The 16233-nt window shown below is 49.2% G+C and overlaps 1 protein-coding gene and 1 long non-coding RNA gene across 16 annotated transcripts in view; one reads left to right on the top strand and one right to left on the bottom strand.

Annotated features, from left to right (window-relative positions):
* CARMIL1 (capping protein regulator and myosin 1 linker 1) overlaps positions 1 to 16233 on the top strand; it is a 310815-nt gene that overhangs the window by 87484 nt on the left and 207098 nt on the right. The window lies entirely within an intron of this gene.
* The window catches only part of LOC111560405, a 36729-nt gene that overhangs the window by 7489 nt on the left and 13007 nt on the right, over positions 1 to 16233 (bottom strand). Inside the window, exon 3 of the long non-coding RNA XR_002742154.2 lies at positions 14411 to 14701. This is a non-coding gene — a long non-coding RNA (uncharacterized LOC111560405). The remainder of the gene's footprint in view (positions 1 to 14410; positions 14702 to 16233) is intronic.

Below are 16233 nucleotides of genomic sequence, written 5' to 3'. Positions count from 1 at the left end.
AAATGCTTAGATTCTAGGAAAGTTAAATGTTTATAGTTGTAGACGTAAGTTCGAGAAATGCTTGGTATGAACTAGGGAATAGGCAAATACAGCTTTGGGGCTGTGACTTTTTTTCCCTCAGTACCCAAAGTAATCATTGTGAAGAGGCTGTGCAGAGGCATAAAAGTCTATGACCAAGTAGATGGCTCAGTCTATCGAGCACTGTGTTCCCGTCTCTGTTTCGAGATAAATGAAACATTAATGTAAATTGTCCTCTTAGAATTTTCTAAGAGGTCTCAACTTCCTTAAATAGGGGATATATAAGCTCTCAAATAGCAATATATATTCCGCAATTCAGCAGCTTTTCAAGCTATGATTTTTATAACCACTTATGGATTTGAGAATGCAGAATTTAGAATTCCTACTTGGGGGCATGTTGTTCAATTCAGCAAGCCATGCATGAGATTCAGCCGACAAGATACAGAGCTCTTGATGTGGGTGAGGGATAGAACCCAAAGTCCGCGCTTCTGGGCTGCCGTGACTTCTCATCAAAACGAGACAGCTCTGCCTGTGGATGGTGATGACTTCATAATTACAATTAAAATGTTTTTAGTACAAGAATGAGGCCTGGGGGGAAAGCTGTCAACATATGTATTGTATGAAAGGGGGACTAATCACCAGATGGGACTGTGGAAGCCTTTCCTGGTGGATAATGACTGCCTTGCCTCTGGCTAGGAGTTGACAAATGAATGGACTCTACTATCTTGGTTATCTCTTGGAAGAATGAAAAGGAAACAGCGGGAACTGTGAGTGAAGCGGCTGGAAGAAAGAGAAGGCAGAGTGTTGAGCTGATAGTCAAGTGGAACAAGTCTCAGGTGTGTGGGGCCCCGAGCCCTCCCTGAGTCATGTGATTGCAGCATCACTCTTAGGTTGTGTCCTGGAGCCTTACTGATGTCCCTGAGCTGGTAAACGTTCTTTATATTTGGCAGTGTTCTCTAAACCTCCAGAAGAGTTAAGGCAGCACAGGATTGAAAGGCCAGTGTTTCTGGGGCACCTGGGTGGCCCAGTCAGTTGAGTGTCTGACTGCGGCTCGGGTCGTGATCTCATGGTTGGTGAGTTCGAGCCCTGCATCAGGCTCTGTGCTGACAGCTCAGATTCGGATTCCGTGACTTCCTCTCACTCTGCCCCTCCGCTGCTCACACTCCGTGTGTCTCTCTCTCAAAACTAAATATTGAAAAAAAGTGTTTTTTTTTAATTTAAAAAAGAAAGGCCAGTGTTTCTTCTGGTGTCGTCTGTCCCCGGCAACACAGCTCAAGTCCCGTGATATGGCTGACGGCTTCATTTATATTAACGCTGTCGCTTTCTGAGGTACTGGGTCCAGATAATGGTGTTATTTTATCACCTTTAGATGGGGATACTCTGCTTACTGATGGCAGGCATTGCTACCCACGTGGCCACAACTAGCTAGATGGGAATTCAGCCTCTCCTGCTTATTGCTGGGTTCTTGTTCCTTCCACTGCTGGGCAACCCCACAGGCTGTGTTGACAAATCCAGCCATCGGCAACCATTTCGTGATGGGATCAGTGCCCTTCTAAGAAGAGCCCGGAGAGCTAGCTTGCTGTCCCCCTTTGCTGTGTGAGAGGGGGCGAGAAGGCGTCCCTCTGCAAGCCAGGTGGAAGGGCCCTTGTCAGGAACTGATTTGGCCAGCACCTTGACCTTGGACATCCCAGCCTCTGGAGTTTCGAGAAATACGTGTTTGTTGTTGAAGCCACCCACTCCGTGGTATTTGTCACTGCAGCCGGAGGTAAGATAGGATCTGTAGGCCAACAGGAAAGGCATCTGCCCTTCGGTCTTCCCTTAAATGTTTAAGAGCTGTGCTGCTGTCCATCACATGGTTTTCGTAACTTCCCATCATTCTCGAGTCTTTAAAAAGTGTTAGCTGCTGGAGACCGGGGTCAGCCGGGAGGCCCTCGATCACTTTTCTTTGAAGTCTAGAATGGAGTCGTTGCTGGAGTCGAATATCGGTCTTTTTTATTCTAGACGCTCTGAAACATGAATCACGGTGCTGGGAATACTTGAGTCAGCAGGTGAAGGGAAAAAGGCAGTGAGTTCAGTGTCTGCCCGGTGATCAGAGCCAATTAAGCAGGGAAAGGCAAGCCAGCGCCGGCGTGGGCAGCAGCGGTGACGCTTTCGTCTGCCTTGTGCTCAGGACGCAGGACTGGTGCTCGTTACGAGAGGTGGTGCATTGTCAGCAGAATGCAGCTGAGGGACTGGGAATCGGCGAGCAGGCAAACGTCTGAGTTTTCTGCACAGGGAGAGCTCCTCCGTGAGACTAGCCAGCCCTGATGGCTCAGGGCACTAGGCAGCTTTCCACGCGGTTGTCATAAACAGATTTGTAAGATTTTTCTGGTGGCCAGTGCCTCCTTTCAACAAAACGGGCTTAAAAATATTGCAGAAGGGGAGCACTGCAAAAAATAGTAATTCCCTAGCTCTGCTATGAACTTTTCCCTAAACTGGTCATTATGATTAGGCTTACTGGCCTTGCTACATTTTTCATTTTGAAGTCTCCTTCTGTAATGATAGATACTGTCAGGGCACGTTAATAGGTTCGTCTCCCGGTTTCTTGTAAATCTCCAGCATATGCCTGTTATTAACTTTGGCAGCTTCTTTAAAAGGGAGTTTTTCTGGTCTCTTTACATTTATAAAAGAAACAACCCGGACGACTCTTTCAAAAGTCACGTTTTCTAGGGACGCCTGGCTGGCTCGGTTGGTTAAGCGTCTGACTTTGGCTCCGGTCATGACCTCAAGGGTTGTGGGTTCAAGCCCCGCGTCTGCCTCTGTGCTGATGGCCCGGAGCCTGGAGCCTGCCCGTCTCTCTGCCCCTCCCCAGCTCACACTCGGTCTCTCTCCAAAATAAATAAACATGAAAAAAAATTGTTCTTTCAAGTCACGTGTTCTGGCTTTCATTATTTGCGTGTTTTCCAACTTGTGAAAGAGATTTTGGGGTGGTGTAATTGGATTTGAAGTAAACACATAGACCTGACATAAATCTGATGGTATACTTTGTAGGAGATGTTTTAATTCCTTTATAGGTAGCTGTTTGTTCTCTGCAGGGAACACTGTGTTTCAGGATTGTTCACCAAGCGTTCACTGTTGGCCACTAATAATTCCCTAACTGGCTTCACATTAGGGGTGTTGCCCATAGGGCGCTATACTTCCCAGGCCATCTTTCCGGAGACCTTTGATGATGACACTGCCCTGCCTGAGTGCAGAGCCCAGCTCTGGACATTAAAGGACAAAGGACCACTGTGCTGTCCGTCCCAGGATGTCGGAGTGACCAGGGACTGGATAGGCAAGAGCTGGCCGCAGCCCGGGGGACCTTCCCTTGTGGGACCTCAGATCTCCTCGCTTCCTTCTCGCACAGGTGTCCACGAGGCATGGAGCTCTCACACGAGACGATGGGTTGAAGTTGGTCTGGAATTTGACTCTTCCCGGTCTTTTTAGGAATCATTAGAGTTTTCCTGTTCGGGAGGATAGCCAGTAGCCACACGTGGCTCTTTAAATTCAATACATTAATGATAACGAGATAAAATTACAAATTATATTTAAAGCCACATCGCAAAGGCTCGAGAAGGCACACGTGGCTAGTGGCTACATGTTGAATAACACTGCAAGTTCAGACGCTGACCTCTGGAGAGATGCAGTGACATGCCCCAGGCCACACAGCCAGTCAGTGCAGAATCCGCTGTTTGGACTCGTTGCCCCATTTTTTTTTTTTCCCTAGCCCACGTAGTCCTTCAATTTCGGGCATCACAGCTTCAGCTAACAAGTTCGTCCTTGGAGTATCCACATCCTTCTCCCAAAGTCTCTGGGAGAGACTCAGTAATTAGAGTTAGAAGTTATTTCTTAGTACGTAATCCGAGTTTTACAAAGATTTGTGATTCGTGTCAAGCGGTTTTGCGTGAATGTGCGGGGACGTCGCGTGCCGTGTGGCGGTAGTTTGCCACGCGTGCTGTGCCTTGCGAACCCCGGTGTGCCCGTCACGTGGGTCTGCGTGGGGATCTGGGATCCCAGGTAGAGGAGTTGGACGGGACTTTTGAAGGTACCTAGTTCAATTCTGCACACACGTGTACAGTATTCTTGGCAAGGCTGTTGATTTTGAGAGAGCTTCTTCATTAATGAGTTCACCTCTTCCCACAGCTTCTGATCCATCTGGGGTTTTCTTTGTTTCAAGCCAAAAGGTTCTTGCCTGTGATTTCGACACATGGGTCCTCGTTAGCTCACAGAAAAAGCTTGCCCCCTCTGACATGTGCAGCCTTGTGAGTATCTGAAGCCTTCTCCTGTCAGTCTGTGTCTTCTCACCTATGTGCTAGGGAGACCTGGTTCCTTCAGCCCTTCCTTATGGGACCTATTTTGCAATCCTCTCACCGCTCTGTTTGCTTCTGTTGGACTGACTCCGGGGCAGGACTCAGAGCTGGGTTGGGAAATTCCACTGTCCATCCGAATGGAGGTCTTGGCTAGATACATTTGGAAAATCTCAAGTCTCTCTTGAGCGGAAAAAAAAAAAAAAAAGTCTACTCTTATCCACATGTAGGAAATCTATTGACTTAGTGTCTTTGGAAAGAAGTAATAGGGTTGTCTGTAATAAAGATGTATTTATGACTTCTGTAATCAGAAAATATTATATAATTTTAATAGCAGTAAAGCTTCTCTTTACCATCACTGTATTGGGGTAGAATTTGGATGTAATGAATGCAAGAAAAAAATCATGTTCCCAGCAGTGAGAACAATGCAGTAGAGCCATATTTAACTCCCCGTGACGACACTTGTCAACTGTGCGACCCTCAGCACATCTTTGAGTCTGCTCTTGCCTTTGTTTTTTTTGTTTTTTATTTTTTTTAATGTTTATTTTTGAGACAGAGAGAAACAGAGCATGAACAGGGGAGGGTCAGAGAGAGAGGGAGACACAGAATCCGAAGCAGGCTCCAGGCTCTGAGTGGTCAGCACAGAGCCCGATGCGGGGCTCGAACTCCCGGACCGTGAGATCATGACCTGAGCTGAAGTCAGACGCTTAACCGACTGAGCCACCCAGGCGCCCCTGCTCTTCCCTTTGCATTGCTGCCGTGGGAGTGGCATTTGGAGTAGGTTTCTTACAGGATTTGTGTAAAGTTTAAAATGTGTGAACACAAAGGTGAGATTTCTGTAAAGACCATGACCCTCCCTCATCGATTCAGCGTTAATGAACTTGTATTCACAGAGAAAGAGGCCTGATGGTTGTGGTGATGGCACACTGTTCTGCACCAAGTGCCGCGCTGCTAACTCAGTTAACGTTTGTAACGATGCTAGGAGCCCGGTGCTGTGATGAATCTCCACCTTACACAAGAGGAAACTGAGGCACAGAGAGGAAAAGATCTGCTTGGTATCCCACAGCTGGTGAGGGGCAAAGTCAGAAAACTGGTAATCACTCTGGTTAGGTGAGGTTTTTCGTTTTTTGGTTTTTTTTTAGACCGTAGAACTAATAGAAAGGAGACACCGAGGGACCGCTTGCACGTACGAAACATAACCTCCGCGTTTGACTTAAGCCGCTACTGTGGCAGCCAGTATGCCAAGAGCTGGGTTTCTGCGGATCTCCTCTCACGAACTGATGCTATAATATAAATGGTTTTACTGGAATAGCTAGAAATGAAGCGTTTCCGTGAAGAAAAGTGATATTACGTACCTAATTTTGCTTCAGAAAACAGTTGCTTTTTTGGGACATTTGTGACAAGCTAAGTGACTCCGGTAAACAAACATCAACTCTTTGGGAGCGAGCGTCTTATCATTTGCCGATTTATTTCCTTTTGCCTTAGCAGCAAGTAGTTTGGGGGAAAGGTATTGAGGATTATTTACTGTAACCACAAAATATATTCTTTTTTAAAAAATTCTTTTTAATGGGGCACCCGGGTGTCTCAGACAAAGCGTCTGACTTTGTCCCAGGTCATGATCTTGCGGTTGGTGAGTTCGAGCCCCGCATCGGGCTCTGTGCTGATGGCTCGGAGCCTGGAGCCTGCTTCGGATTCTGTGTCTCCCTCTCTCTCTGCCCCTCCCTCAAAAATAAATAAAACATTAAAAAAAATAAGAAAAATTCTTTTTAATCTTTTTTTTTATAGAGCAATTGAGAGAGAGAAAGAGCATGAGTAGGAGAGAGGGAGAGAGAGAATCTCCAGCAGGCTCCACGCTCTCTGAGGAACGTGACGTGGGGCTCGATCCTATGAGTGTGAGATCAGGACCTGAGCTGAAGCCAAGAGTTGGATGCTTAACTGACTGAGCCGCCCAGGCGCCCCAACCATAAAATACATTCTTTTTTTTAAAAAAAAATTTTTTTTCAACGTTTATTCATTTATAGGACAGAGAGAGACAGAGCATGAACGGTGGAGGGGCAGAGAGAGAGGGAGACACAGAATCGGAAACAGGCTCCAGGCTCTGAGCCATCAGCCCAGAGCCTGACGCGGGGCTCGAACTCCTGGACCGCGAGATCGTGACCTGGCTGAAGTCGGACGCTTAACCGACTGCGCCACCCAGGCGCCCCAAATACATTCTGATTAATGGTAGTTCTTAGGTGATTTAGGGCCAAATGTGTCTCATTCCATCTCCCAAGGCATCGTATCATTAAAACGAAAAATACATTGTTCTTTCAGTATTTTTTCCTTTTTAAACTTTTTCAACATTTTTGTCTCGGTTGACCTGCAAAAAGTACAAAATATAACCTTGACGGAGGGCCACGTGCCCGGCCACGTGGCACGCCTCCCTGGGAGGGTGTGGACGCATTTCTGTGTCGTGCTCCTGCGTGGGTGTGTGGGTTTAAAGCCGGTACGTGTGAAGATGCAGATTTCAGGGCCCCTCCGGGAGGACCACAGCCAAGTGAGGTTAGGCCTGAGAACGCTTTCGGTGGAAAAGAGAGAGAGTGCCTAGGGAAGGGAGGCCCCAGAAAGGCCAGCCGTGCAGCCGCCCTTAACCCAGACGCCCTTCCGCCCTTTGCTCAGCAACTCCCTGAGCAGCCCAGCAAATACCACCACGCTGTGCACTTGATGCAAAAGCACAGCCCGCCGAGAAATGACCTCTCCACGTGCACCGCGATGGCCGGTGCCTCTGTGACAGCCAGTGGCGAAATTGCGCGTGGAAACCACCCTTTCTGTGGTTGGCGGTGACCACTGCCAATTCCATCGCTCGCCCTCTGCCTCTTCAAAGTCCTCGTCTGCCCCAGACCACACTCAACGCGCCCCCCTTGCTGTAACTGCTAACCTCCCACGCTCTGTCTGCCGCCATTGACCCAAGCCATCCAGATTCCTATGCTGGGTTCAGGTTTATTTCCTGCTGCTGTTGTTTAGCGGACACTTGGATGATAGGAGAATGGGGGTGGGGAGGTATATTTTGTAAGCAGTCAGAAAAGAGGTCCTGTCTCCAAATGCTGGGTTACTGCAAGAGTGGAGTCGCTGGAGGAAGAACTGTGTACAAATCAACGAACAAAACAATGATACTCTTTAAAAAAAATTTTTTTTAATGTTTATTTTTGAGAGAGAGAGAGGGAGACAGAGCATGAGCAGGGGAGGGGCAGAGAGAGAGGGAGACACAGAACCCGAAGCAGGCTCCAGGCTCTGAGCTGTCAGCACACAGCCCGATGTGGGGCTCGAACTTGTGAACCGCGAGATCATGACCTGAGCCGAAGTCGGACACCCAACCGACTGAGCCCCCCAGGCGCCCCGATCTTATTCTGATACGCGTGGGACTTTGTGTCTCCAATGGCAAGAGCCAGCGATACTCATAATCAGGACCTCTGCGAGTTCTCAAGTTGGGGTGATTCATTTGTTTGTGCTTAGAATTCCCAGCCACGATATGTGCTGCTTTGATGACCCAGTGGCAAAGGAGCACCTTTAGTCACGAAAACTCACAAATAGTGAAATGGTCGGCTTATGTGTTAAGGTAATTTCTCTCCTCCCCCCAAGATCTCCTCACATAGGAAGTATCAGTCGGGCCTTTAATTTGAGTTCAGGTGAAGTGCTTAGGATGATAGACTGGTGCGTCTTTTAATTACTGACTAGGCTGTTGCTTCGTGGACAGAGGCTTCTTACTGAAAGCTCAATGTTGGTGGGGCCCCTTTTGTGTCGATCACAAGCAGAGGACCTGGGCTTGCTGCATTCTGGTGACGAGAGGGAAGATTTACACCAGGCAGTTGTCTCTCTTTCCTGCTGGACAGTGCGCTGAGTGAAACGTGACGCGGACAGGCCCTTGGAGGCGCGTACAAATTGTTGCTCGACATGAGGAGACTTTGAGGAACAAATAAGGTGATCGGTGGCCTGAGCCCCGCAACTTGGTTTGGGGTGGTGGCCGGAAGGGTCGGCCGTGGGAGGCTCGCCCCGTTGGCTGCTGGCGGGAACGTGGGTTTAGAAACGGAGGGATGCGGGTTCAGAGTCCCACTCCGGTCTGGGTCATCGGGGCAAGTAGGTCTTGGTTTCCTCATCTGCACCCTGAGCGTTATGGTACCTTTGTCACCGGGTCAAGCGCAGTAAGGTACGTGCCTCCCCGTTCCTGGCTGATGGCGGACTTCAGAAATGTGTCCCTGCCTTGCTTCCCTCCTCACAGGCAGCGTATCAGAGGAGGAGGACTGGGAACGGGCGTGTGGAGAGAAGGCATGCCTCTGATAGTTCTTTGAACGGCTCAGGACGCGAGGCCGGCGCTCGAGGCTGGAGAAGGGCCTGGGTCCCGCGGCTGGGTATTTGTTCCGAGTGTACCTGCCGACGAACGGTCCTGGCTTCCTGTCTGCCGGAGTGTGGGTGTCGGTCTGCTGTGGAGTCCCTCTGGCCAGGGAGGCTGATAGGGGACCCCAGGGGCCTTCTGAGGGGGGACGGTGTGTGTGTGTGTGTGTGTGTGTGTGTGTGTGTGTGTGTGTGTTGATGGGGTGTGAGTCAGGTTCCTGCAAATCACTGTAGACTGGCAGAGGTTTGTAGTCATGTCACAGGTATCGAACCAGCCCTCGAACATTCGGGCAGCCTAAGGAGCTGGCTTCCAATGAGTAGAGAACGCACATTCTGTTAACTTTCGAAATTTGAGAATGGTACTAATGAACAGTGAAGAGGTGGTCTGGATGGACCCTGTTCTGGGAGGGTCCTTCGTGCACTTTGTTCGAGAGCTCGAACATCACATTCTGCCCGGAGGATGTTTCATTTCTGATTTCAGTTGATTTATTGGTGGGACAAGGGAATTCAGTTTTTATTTAGTCCTGCCTTTGAGACAGCCACTGCTCCCGTTTGAACCGTGACCCTTACTGTCATCAGCCAGCCAGTGTGCGACATTGTTGTTGTCAGCTGGGCTCCGTGCCAAGGAGCTTTTTCACACACATCCTCTCGTTAAATCTCACACTTGTTCGGAGTAGATACAGCTCTGTGTCCACTTACAGCCGGGGAGGGGAGGCCAGGGCGGGGGTGGGGACCAGGTGATTTGCCCAAGACCCGGTCAGCCCGCAGCGGGGCCATCCTGAGAAGCACCGCACCGTCGGCCCTCCGTTACGTCTGCGACAGTGCTCGGCTTGCACAACGTCCGCGGAGCGTCCCTGCAGCTCCTGTTTCCGTTCCTCTCTTCCTCTCTGTCTGTCCCTTAAAATCCCCACGCAGCTGGCGCCTGGGCGGCTCAGTCAGTCGAGCGTCCGACTCTTGACTTCGGCTCAGGTCGCGATCTCTCGGTTCGTGAGTTCGAGCCCCGCATCAGGCTCTTTGCTGATCGCGCAGAAGCTGCTTGAGATTCTGTCTCTCCCTCTCTCTCTGCCCCTCCCGTGTGCGTGCGTGCTCTCTCACTCTCTCTCAAAAATAAATAAACTTGAAAGAGAGAAAAGAAAACAGCATCGTCGTTGTCCTCAAGCGGCGTGTAAAATGCCCCCGCCTGTGTATGGCATGTTGAGTTATCGCTCAGGTTGGGCAGTGGTTAAATGTGCCTGCTCACTAACAGAGCCCAGCAGCTCAGACTTGCCCAGAATGGGTTTTCAAAGACCACGCTGCCCGAGCCATCCTTAGGAAGCCCTTCTAAATTTGCAAGAAGCACGAATTCCACGATTGATGATACGGTTCTCATTTTATACATTTCCCAAATAGCGAATATACTCTTGGCCCCAAATATAATTGGTATATTTTTGCCTCGTTCACAGGAACCGACACGTACTCAATTTTAAATTATCTTAACGGCTCATGTTGGTTTTTATCTTTGCTTTTATGTTGTTGGGCCTCAGCTCTGATTTAATAGTGTTGAGGGATGTCGTCACGGATTTTAATATCCTTCCTATGGGGGAAATTACACTGTATTAAATTATATGTGTAATGTATATATATATATAATTGTGTTCCATAAATATAACAGCGTCCTATGGTTCGTCATGCAGTATTTCACGTATATGCACACACATACACGTAGATGCAAAGTCGATGATTCTCTAATCCTATAGTTCCTAGAAACACACAGTAGTTTAAAGGTAGAGAGACGCGGCACCATCGGTCAGTTTTAGGTAACGCGGGCACTCGGGCTTGCTGGCTTGGAAAATGAACAGAATTGCGTTCTTCTGAAAGTATCAGTGTTCCCGGGACTTCGCTTCCTCATTCTCAAAATGAAGGAATTTCACTGACAGCTTCGAAGGGCAGCTCCAAACTGATTGAATTGCCACGTGAATCTCCTGGGCCGTGCAGTTTCGTGGTATCACTGGGGGTTAGCGTGAGTGGTTCAAAAGCACGATTAACTGAGAGCTCATTCTCCAGCTGTTGGCTGAGGACATTAGTCAGGAATGTGGCCCTGTCATTTGGGTCTGTTTGCTGGCGGATAAGGGAACCCCCTCACGCACGCGGGGGCCGCCTCGCTCATCGAGCCCCAGCCTAGCCGGTGCGTGGCTGTCACCGTCCAGATGGGGGGGCCAGGCTCTGGCCAGACCTCGGGGGGCCTTGTTGGGGCACGTGGAAGGTCTGAGACACGGCTCCAAGAGCAGTACTGCGCTCGTGCAGACGGCATTTTCCAGAACGGTTCTGCCAGCTCAACTAGGATTTGGGAACGAAGGATTTGTGTCTAGTTTTTTTTTTTTTTTTGTTTTCTTTCCCTCCCTCAACTGCTTTCCCTGTTTTATGTCTTTCCAATTCCTCCTCTCCTTTCCCGACCAACCTATAAAGATACACCGTAAGGGACTCCTGGGCGGCTCAGGGAAGCGTCTGACTCTTGATTTCAGCTCAGGTCGTGATCTCACTATCATGCGTTCAAGCCCCCCATCGGGTTCCGTGCAGACAGTATGGAGCCTGCTTGGGATGGATTTTCTCTTTCGCTCTCTCCCTCTCCCTTCCCCCCACTCTCAAGATAAATAAAAACTTAAAAAAAAAAAGATTTACACTGTAAAATTTAGGACTGCCGTTAATCTCTCTCTGCCTTGATTTCGTCATCTGAAAAGTGGTGTTAACTCACAGCAGCCCCTCCCCTCACTGTGATCTGGGGAGGAAGAATGGGCTGACGGATGCCGTCAAGTGCCTGGATCCGAGGGCAGGGCGGGAGAGTAGTAGTTCAGTTAGAATAAGAACGTCCTGTCTTTGTTTTTCTGTGGCCTTTGAAATGCCCACATTGAATATGCTTCGGGGGGGAGATCTCATTTTGAATGTCATTGACAGAGGGATGGCCTAGAAGATATTAAAGAATTGCAAACAAAAACTAAGAAATTATGTTTGAAAACTGTTAAGAGCAAGCCATTCACTGTGTGTTTTCAAATATGTGCGGAAGTAGAAGTAGACGCTCGCTCTGGGGCGTAATGAAAAGTACGATCTTACAAATCGAAGTTGTACGTATCCTTGTAATTTAATCACAAGAGAAAAAGTGTAACGTATAGTTTATGGATGTAGAGTGATTTTTTTTTCTTTAGCGATGTAGCTAATCAATATGGCCACTAGCCACAAGTAGCTATTTTCTTTAAAATTAATGAGAGTTGCATAAAATTTCAGTGACTCAGTCACATTAGTCACATTTTAAGTGCTTAGCAGCCACACGTGGTTACTGTGTTGGAGAGACCACATGTAAGACATTTCTAGAAGGTTCTATGAGACAGCGTGAGCTATCTTAGAGAAGCCGTGAGCAATGGCAAAAAAACATCCCCATCCTCCTCCTTCCCGAAGCTTGTTTTAGAATTCAAATAGAATCTTTGGCTTAATGTTATTTCATTTTAACTGTACACTTGAAATTATTGAAGAAAGCACAGCTCACTCCAAAACATCATGGATTCATTTCTCTACTTGGAAAATCCTGGAACCAGTTCTTGGCTCCCCAGTTGCTCGTCTTCCGTAAATATTTGTTTCTTTACTAGGTAACGTATTACCTGGACCAATCTAGTAGTCACTTCATCATGGACCGCCCCGAGTTGTTATGTAATTATTTCATGGGTAGAAACCAAAGTCTTACTTTTAGCAAAATAACTAACCCCTTATATTCCAGTTTCACTTATCCACAAGTCCACTTGGGCTCTACCATCAAAGGATGTCCAGAATCCAGCCACTTGTGAGCCACCACTCCCAGGGAGTGGTGGTCCCAACCACGATCATCCCTCGTGATTTACTGCAGTCGCATCCTGACCGGGTTTCCTGCCTCCCCTCTTTGCCCTCTTACTCGCTTCCCCGTCTCTTCTCGACATAGAAGTCAGAGAGCTCGCTTTCAGTGTCTGGTCATGTTGCTCTTGTGTTCCAAACCCTCCAGTCGTTTCTATTCCAAGTAAAAGATAACGTGTGGTGGTGGCCTGCAAGGCCTCTCAGCTCTCGTGGCCCCTTACTCCTCCTTGTTACCCCTCTGACCTCACCCATGCTTACTCTCTGCAGGGCACAGTGGGCTCTTTATCCTTCTCCTCCCGTAGGCATATTCTCGCCTCAGGGCCTTTGCTTTTGCTGTTTCCTCTGCCTGGACTACTCTTTTTGTTTGTTTTTTTAATTTTTTAAATATTTATTTAATTTTGAGAGAGAAGGAGCAGGGGAGGGGCAGAGAGAGAGGGAGACCCAGAATCCAAAGCAGGCTCCAGGCTCTGAGCTGTCAGCACAGAGCCCGATGTGGGGCTCAAACTCACGAACCGCGAGATCATGACCTGAGCCAAAGTCGGATGCTCAGCCAGCTGAGCCACCCAGGCACCCCTCACCCAAATTTGTTTAAAAATTTTTTTAACGTTTGTTATTGAGAGACAGAGAGAGACAGAGCATGAGCATGGGAGGGGCAGAGAGAGGAGGAGACGCAGAATCCGAAGCAGGCTCCGGGCTCTGAGCTGTCAGCACACAGCCCGACGCGGGGCTCAAACTCACGAGCCACGAGATCATGACCTGAGCCAAAGTTAGATGCTTAACCGACTGAGCCACCCAGGCGCCCCGTGCCTGGACCACTCTTGCGGGAGACAACAATGTGGCTCATCGCTTCACTTCCTCTAGACCTATTCTCTGTCACTTCATAAGGAGGTGTCACCAAACTGTTTACAAATGCCACCTGCCACCCCCACTCCCCAGTCCCCACACGGCAGTCTCTGTTCCCTTTCCTAACTGTCTTTTTCTCCATAATGCTTATCGTCATCTGGCGTTCTGTCCCTATGTTTTACGCATTTATTTCTGTATAGTCTGCTCCCTCTCGGTGCAATAGAAGCTGCTTGAAGGCAGGGCTTTCTGCCTTTTTGATCTTGGCGTCTCGCACAAGGTAGGCACTCGACAATTGTTTCAGGAATGAGTGAAAAAAATACTCCAGTAGTTAACGATAATTATGATAAATGCTACACACAGACACACACAGAATGGGATCGGGTGGTGCATTTACAAGAGAATTCTGTTTTCTGGAAGCGAGGAGTGCTAACATAATGGAAATTCATTTCGCAAGAGAAACCCAAACACGCATCTTGCAGCGTGAGCCTGCCTCACCCCTTCCTCCCTGGGCTTACTCTGGTTTCAGGCTCTGCTTTCTGGCTTGCTCTAAAAGTGCATCTGTCCCCCTCCTTCCCGCTCTTGAGGGGCCGCACGGGGGGCGTTTGAACCGGGGCCCCAGGGGCCGGACGTGGACCACTGGCGGGGAGGGGGAGGACGAGGGACTGGGATGGTGGCGGGCCCATCCGCAGAGCAGTCAGCCCTGTGCGGGCACGCCAGCCCCCTGGCACGAGGCGGAAGAGGACGCCCTGGGTTTGGGGGCCGGGCTGCCGCTGCTCTGTGTTTGTTCTAAGGTGGCAGGGGCCACGTGCGTGGGGCTTGACCGTGGTTTGCTGCCTTGAGGGTGGGGGGGAGTTGATGAGTTTTGGAAATAAGACGGGGAGGCCCTTCCCCACGCCGCCAAGTGGTGATGCCAGACCGGGGCGCCCTACCTGTTCCTGGCACAGGGGGGACGGGGGAGAGCTCGGGAGTGGCCGGGAGCAGTGAGGCTGGGGGGCACTTACGGTTTGCTCGTCCTCCCCGAGGCCCGGGGGCCGCAGCGCTGCTCACAGAGCCTGGACTTGCTGTGGAAGTGGTGGCCGGGTAGCAGGTGTTCGTGCCTGAGCACGTGGACTTCTCGCTTCCTGCTTTTGTGCCAAAGCTGATTTTGGCTGGAAAGGCTCCGTCCCCGGGGTTTCGCTTTATCCTGAAACTCTGAGCCGTTTGGCAAAATGCTGCGTGGAGTTCTTTCATAGATGAGTGATGCCTCTGTGTCCGCTGAGCCTGCACTTCTCCAAAAGCAAATCTCATCTGATCTGAAATTTCAAGAAAGAAAAACAAGCTATTTTTTTTTATTTAAAGAAGGAAAAAGTTTCCTCTCTTTGACTTGACCTTTGATTATGCCTTGTTTTTTTTTTTTAATGTTTATTTATTTTGAGACAGAGACAGAGAAAGAGAGAGAGAGAGGGAGAGAGAGAATCTCAAGCAGGCTCCATATTGTCAGCACAGAGCCTGTCGAGGGGCTCGAAGTCACGATCTGTGAGATCATGACCTGAACTGAAATCAAGAGTTGGACACTGAACCAACTGAGCCACCCAGGTGCCTCTATTATTTTTTTTTTTAATTTTTTAATTTTTTATTTACTTTTGAGAGAGAGAGAGCGTGAGTGGGAGTGAGAGAGAGGGAGACACAGAATCTGAAGCAGGCTCCAGGCTCCGAGCTGTCAGCACAGAGCCCAACGTGGGGCTTGAACTCACAGACTGCGACATCGTGACCTGAGCCGAAGTTAGTCGCTTAACCGACTGAGCCACCCAGGCGCCCCTCTATGCCTTTGCTTTAGAAGATAGGTTTCCTTATGTTTAAATTTTCTATTAATTGCCACTAAAATAATAACATGAGGTTACTTCTGTGTTTTGTATAAAGTCTGCCTCAACAGTCCCCCGACCCACTCTCTCTAAATTGTTTGGTTTAGTGTTGCCTTGTTGGCATCCAGTCAAGGGCAGACTCAAGATCCAGAAAGCCATGGGAGAGCTGAAATCATTTATGAAAGTGGAGTTCGCTTACCCTGCCTCCGTTGCTGGAGGTGCTGACACTCCCAGCCTGCCGGGGGGAGGGGGTGGTTATCAGATCTGGAACCCACTGTCTGCGGAGAATTAGTGAGTGAAGAAGTTCTTTGAACACAGTAGGCGGGAGGCAGGATGTCGGCGCTTCTAAACTGTTCCACTGCGAGCTTCTCTCTTCTTGCTTGTCTTTGTTTTGACAGGTAAGTTGGGAATGAACTAGCAGATGTGTTTGAAATGGGTCGAGGTGAGCTGCAGACAACAGGTTTTCAGGTACTTTCCTTCCAGGATATGACGGTTCAATGGGAAGGATGTGTCAGTTACGTGGCCGGGCGCAGGAATAAAAAGGCAGACGTGAATTTTTAGAACCAGTTTTAGAGACTGTAGCAGCAGCCTTTTGCCTCCTAAACTCCTGAATTTTCCCATCCGGAGAGGGGGTGGGGGAGGGCTGTGCTTCCTGCCGTCCTTACTCAGCAGATACTTGAAGAACCCCCACTTTGAGCCAGGCACTGGGAAATGTGGCTGTGAATAGGACAGATGTGGTCCCTGCTCCCAGGCCCCTCACAGTCTGGTGGGGCTGGTGAGAGTGTGTAATTTGAATTTTTTTTTTTTAACATTTATTTATTTTTGAGACAGGGAGAGACAGCGTGCGAGCAGGGGAAGGGCAGAGAGAGAGGGAGATGAGGAATCTGAAGCAAGTTCTAGGCTCTGAGCCGTCAGCACAGAGCCCGACGCTGGGCTCGAACCCAGGAAGTATAAGATCACGACCTGAGCCGAAGTCGGACGCC

This window comes from Felis catus, chromosome B2 (assembly GCF_018350175.1).
Source record: "Felis catus isolate Fca126 chromosome B2, F.catus_Fca126_mat1.0, whole genome shotgun sequence".
NCBI lineage: Eukaryota > Metazoa > Chordata > Mammalia > Carnivora > Felidae > Felis > Felis catus.
This window is presented reverse-complemented; position numbering and strand designations above follow the sequence as displayed.